Source organism: Manacus vitellinus, unplaced genomic scaffold (assembly GCF_001715985.3).
Source record: "Manacus vitellinus isolate BGI_N305 unplaced genomic scaffold, ASM171598v3 ctg7180002431697_pilon, whole genome shotgun sequence".
NCBI classification, from domain to species: Eukaryota; Metazoa; Chordata; class Aves; order Passeriformes; family Pipridae; genus Manacus; species Manacus vitellinus.
Genome location: NW_021938394.1, coordinates 13,474 through 19,215, shown reverse-complemented (window position 1 = coordinate 19,215; position 5,742 = coordinate 13,474). Strand labels below are relative to the sequence as shown.

Genomic DNA, 5,742 nt, shown 5'->3' with positions numbered 1-5,742 from the left:
GGGGGGAAAAAAAAATAACAATTGCATGTCTGTGTTCCCGAGGAGCCGTGGGTGTTTTTAGGCAGCTGCCTGCAGAGGCCATCGCCGTTTCGTGAGGCGGCATTAATGCAGCGGGAGGAGACTTTTTGTGCTGTTCACAGAAATTCGGATTTTAAGGTTTTTCTCCTTGGTTTGAAGCTTCTTCATTCTTCCTTCGCTCTCTTTCAGAGCAAAGGTTTTAATTTTTAAACTTAAGAGGAAAAAAGTATTAACAACAAGTGAGGAAAACTAGGGGGAAAAGTTCTTCTGAAAGGATTACAATGTGCAAGCAGAATCAGTTCTCTCTCCAGGAGAGAAAAAAATATTAGAGGTGTAAATTGGCTCCAAAAATGCCCCCAAGGGCATAGGGAGGATAATCAGGATGACAGTGTGGCTGAGCAAGTGTGTTCTGCTCTATACCATTAATTTTGTGATGTTTAATACTTCAGCAGGTCCAGGACTTCCAGGACTGTCCTGGTGGCTGTGATCACAAATGATTCATCAGAGCCACTTGAACAAGAAAAGCCTTTCTAAACAAGGGCATTTCTGAGGCTCTTGCTGGTTTTTTTGCCTTCCAGCTGACCATCTTTGACTTCAGGGAGGTTGGTCTCAGGCTCAGGAAGAAGCCGGACAGCCCTCAGGAGACAAAGCTGCCCAAGACTGTCCGGCCCCCAGGCACCAGTGAGAACTCCAGTTCCAAGGTAGCCTTTTCCTGCCCTTTTCCTTGCTGTTTGATGTGACACTTGAAGAGGCTGCGTGCCTTGCCTCCAGCTCATTGAAACCCCTCAGTGTCCGGGTCCTGTTGTCGTTGCAAACTGCTGCTGGTGGTGGAGTTCCTTCTGCTGGGGCAAAGGCAAAACGTTTTCTCCTAGTGAGATGCTGGAGTCCTGATCTGTGCTAAGCCAACACAAATAATTTCTGCTGAAGCTGGTGGGGTTTGCTGGAGTTTAGCTGCCATGGCGAAGGCACAATAGCGGGGGAAGGCTGGGGCAGGACACAAGGGCACGAGCTTGCCATTTTCCATTGTCCCACTGAAAGAGCCACCTCTTGCTTTGGTGTTGTCACTGGCAAATGCTGGGAGTCATAGGATTCCCTGCACAGTGGCAGTGCTGGCCTTTGAAGGCTGAGGGCCTGAGGGAATTCCTCCCAGCCTAACACAACTCCAGCACTGCTGAGAAAAGAGCTGAACCTTATCCTCATGCAGCACTCACCTTATTTGTCCTATCCCTATCTACTGTGGTACTTTCTTTTTGCCCTTAACCTTCTCTGGTGCTGTTCTCTTCTTACTGCTGTCTAAGCTCTAGAGTCCGGAGTTGTGTGGGCCTCAGTCTCCCTGCCTCAGAGTAAAGGTCACCCAAAAATTGTTTCCTATGGAGTCTGATGTAAATTCTTGAGTTTCACTTACTGCTTGAGTGCTGAGTGAGTGCCCAGAGCTCTGGGACCCCATTAGCACAGGGCTGTGCTGGAGGTAAGCGCTGCCTGGCATTTTGGAGAAGGAAAGCTGGAGAAACTCCTGCCAAAAGAGCTGCTCAGCTTGAGCCTGCTTAGTGTGGTCCAGCAGCTTTTGATCAGCTCAGAGCAGAGGTGGGTGAGCTACTGTTCCCCCAGTGGCAGCTGGGCAGACCTAGTCACCAAGAGCCTGTCCTTCACCGGGGATCAAGAGAGGAGAGGCATTCACGAACCTTCCTCCCAGCAGCTGAACCTCTCCCTGCTCTCTCTCACCTCTCCAGTTCTCATCCCCTGACCGGAACAAGACCTTGCTTGAGCCTGTCCCATCCGAGCTGGTGTTTCAGAACTATGTCCTTGGCAAGGTCTGTGAAACGGCCCTGCTTCTGAGGAATAGAGACAAGGTAAGTGCTGGGATGTGGCGCTTTAACACTGTGCTAGAAGAAGAGCAGAGTGGTGTAACCCCCATGGTTTACAGCAGAGCAAGTATCAGCTGTGGCCCATCCAGATTCACCACCTTGGATTTGCAAGATGGTGGGAATTTTCCCGTGCTGAGGATTGTCCCCTGATTTTGGCCGTGCCTTGGTGGTATCTGACATCCAGAGCAATGGGCTCTTGAGGGTTTCCACCTTCACTTGAACAAAGTGTGATTGTTTTGCAATTGCCCACGAAAGCTGAGAAGGAAGAAGTTGAAAAATGTCAGCAATTGTGTTGCCCTGTAAAGAGGAAAACTGAGACCTTTTGAATTTCAGTCAAGGAAACAGTTTCTCAAATGACTCTTGTGCCAAGAGCAAGCTGGTGGGAATAGACAGCAGGGAGTCCAAATCACCTGGTTTAGAGGTTGTGAGATGGGATTTGGTGCTCAGGGGTTGATACCCCTGTGCTAGCAAATGCCTGTTTGCTGTCCCTGTGCCTGTGTTCCCCTGAGGGCAGAAACTGGCAGCAGGGTGGCTGCAGGAATGCCCAGCAGTCTGGCTTGCCTGCTCTGGCAGCTGCCTGGCCACAGTCACCAGGCAGCAAGAGCCCCTGGAGAGCTGAGACTGGCTTTTAATAATGAAACCACACTGTCAGTTGGTGCTGCTCATGTTTCTCCAGGCAGAAAATAACCTTTCAAGCCCAGAGTTGACAGGCCCAGCCTGCAGGGCCGTCTGGCTTTCCCTCACTCTGGCAAGCTGACTGCTCCCATCTTCTGCACCAGCCTTTCCTGGCAGTGTCTTGTGCTTCTCCCTTGCTTCTTTACAGCCCATTTCAATACTCTTTGCCATCTCATTGTGTCGGGGCTTGTCTCTCTGTCTTGCTGTGTTCCTCCTTTTCTCTTCAGTTTCCCAGGAAGGCCAAGGGTCTGGTCTCCTCTGCTGGTGTGCCCATAGGACTGTCTCCCCACAGCTGGACTTCCCCACTCCACCTCAGTCTGTTAGAAGGGAATTTCTTCCTTCCCCCAGGACAATGTGCTGGTTTGCCTTCAGGTAGCACATTCTCCCTCTGGAACAGGGCTGCGTGGCTGTGTGCAGGCAGAAGCAGGCAGATTCTCTGGGCTTGTTGAAATGAGGATGACTTGGTTCAGGTGTTCTATCTCCATACTGCTGGTGCCTGACCTTCCTTCCCAGCAGGCACTGCCCTACTGCCTCTGGCCGAGCTGCTTTGCCCAGGCAGAGGGATCCAAGTTCACCCTTGTGTAGCCTGTGTTTGAACCTCCAGAGCTAAAAGTCCTTTGGGAAAGTGGTCAAGGAAGGCTGTCACCAGGGCACACCCAGGTCTCCTCCTGTTTGCACAAGCGGCAAAATCACCATTTTGTGTCTTTCCTGCAGGTTACTCAGCTGGTGAAGGTCACCATGGACAGCTCACCTTATTTCAAGTTGGTCGGCCCCAATGGTGTGTGCCATCAGATCCCACCGGGCTCATTTTGCACTATAAACATCCTTTTCATCCCTGAGGGGAGCAAGGTGAGTTTGGAGGAACGTTCTCTCTAAAGCCAGGGCGTTTGTTGCACACTGGTTATAGCCCAGCCCGTGCTGTGAGGTCGGCTCTGGGCTGGGGGCAGGCAGCCTGGAGCTGGTCACACCTTGGCACAGCGTGGTGCTGCCAGGCCCTGCAGCTGGGCCTAGAGGGCTGTGCTTTCCCTCCGTGCCTGTTCTTGAACGTTCACGGGGGAAGAGGCAGATGGAACAGCAGGGAAATGACAGGGAGGGGTGTTGAGGTTTAGCCATCTCTAGGTTCAGTGGAAGGGATTTAAATATGGAAAATACCAGAGGAAGAAAAAGATGATCCAGAGAGCTTTATTCTTTCCCAATGGAATGGAGCAAAACTGATGCTTTTTCACATGCTCTGTTCTCCAGCCTTTATTAGTATGAATTAGTGGTCGTTTTTGGGGTGGGAGAGGTCAATTCATGCCCACAAAGGGTCATAGAAAACAGCCCTTTTTCTTCTGCCATGAGGATGGCACTCAATGCCCTCAATGCTGTGCCAGTCTCTTTTCCTGCAGGATCATTTCCACCAGCTTGTCTGCATCAGCAAAAGAGAAAAGCTCACTGTGCCAATCCGGGCCATTGGTGCCTGCCCAGTCTTGGACTTCCCTGACCAGCTGGACTTCTTGTCGTGTCCAGTCAACCACAGCACCCAGAAGACTCTGCTGGTTCAGAAGTAGTTTTATTGCCTTGAAGGGAAACTCTGTGATGCTATCATAAGCGTGGATGGTGTGGAATTAAAGACTCACAAGCTCATCCTCTCTTGTTGCAGTACCTACTTCAGGACAGTAATGGAAACACAAGGATTTATTTACAAACCCCCAGCCCCTCCCCAGTGTGTCTGTGCCAGGGGCAGGAAAGGCCTTGGCTCTGGGGAGGCTCAGCACTAACCAAACCACCTCTGTGTTCTCAAGCCTGTGCTCAGCACAAGCCCAACCACAGCCCCACACCAGCCCCTGCAAAGGAAATTAACTCCACCCCGGCCCAAAGCAGCACATTCTGGCCCTTATTCCACACCAGTCCCATCATGGCCAGGCCCCACACGACTCAATACAACTTCACCCCCCACCACCCCCTTCCCATTCTTTGCTAGAACACACAGGTCTCCTTCCCTTAGTCTGTGCACCACCCCTGCAAAATGTCCATCAAATGGCCCCAAAATGTCTGTTCAATTCCTCCAGTCCAGTCCTTTGGGCTCCCCCTGTTCTGGTGGTCCCTCGGGGCAGGAGAGGGGCTGTGTGGGGGGAGTTCCTGGGCACCAAAGGCAGCTCAAGTCGGTCCCTGCTGCCCTGCAACTGCTGCTTGGGAGGCTCCTCCTGCACTGCTTGCTATTTCTGAAAGGGATTTTTGCCTGAATCTTGGTGGTTTCAGTTTTTCTGGGCTGATTCTTGCTGTTTTGGAGGTTTTTATGATGCCCGATGAGTTCTAGAGATGGACTTGGGCAGGAGGAACCCCCAAGCCAACGTGCTCAGCCCTTGTTTTCCCCCCCATCAGGATTTGTCCTTCCCAAAGCTTGGGCGGATGGAGGAGGAGGCTGCGAGGAAGAGGAAGATGCCTTGGGCCCCCCAGGCAGGTGAGGAGGAAGTCAGTGTCCCTTTGGGCGGGTGTTGTGCTGGCTCTGTCAGCCCAGCATGGCCCCGGCTGCAGGACAACCCCGCTGGCGCCGCCGTCCTGCCGGGGCCGGAGTTGGGGGGATGTCCTTGGCCTTCCCTGTGGGCCGGAGGCAAATCCCCTGCCTGTCCTTCTTGCTTCCTGCCCCAGGCCCCGAGCTGAGGACGGAGAGCGCGGAGGACAAATCCCCCCGTGAGACCCTGGTGGGAGAGGCCGTTTTGAAGGGCTCCCCGGCGCAGGAAGGCAGCGGGGAGGAAAAGGGCCGGAGATCCCCCCGCAGGAGGGGCTCCAAAGCCAGCCCAGGGTGCTCTGAGGAGGAAAGAGCCAGCCTGTGCCGGGAAGGCGGCCTGAGCTTGAGGGGGAGCTCTGAGCTGGTGGTCTCTGAGCAGCCTCCCAGCAGGGAGAAGCCCTTCAAGTGCTTGGAGTGTGAGAAGAGCTTCAGGAAGAGCTCCAGCCTCCTCACTCACCAGCACATCCACTCTGAGGAACGGCCCTACAGGTGTGGGGAGTGTGGGAAGAGCTTTGCCCAGAGTGGACACTTGTCCAAACACCAACGGACCCACCCGTAAGAGAGCCAGCGAGTGGGTTCAGCACTGGATGTTTGCAGGAACACCAGAGTGTTCCACGTGCGTCAGCGAGGGCCACTGCCTCTGACTGCAACGTGGGGGATAGCTCAGCACCCACCAGACAGTCATCCTCCAAC

The 5,742-nt window shown here is 53.3% G+C and overlaps 1 long non-coding RNA gene across 1 annotated transcript; it reads left to right on the top strand.

Annotated features, from left to right (window-relative positions):
* Nucleotides 1-269: 269 nt before the first annotated feature.
* Nucleotides 270-3,401, top strand: LOC108643151. The gene is made up of 3 exons (XR_003915582.1): nt 270-719; nt 1,749-1,868; nt 3,273-3,401. It is a non-coding gene; the product is annotated as an uncharacterized LOC108643151 (long non-coding RNA).
* The last annotated feature ends 2,341 nt before the right edge of the window (nt 3,402-5,742 follow it).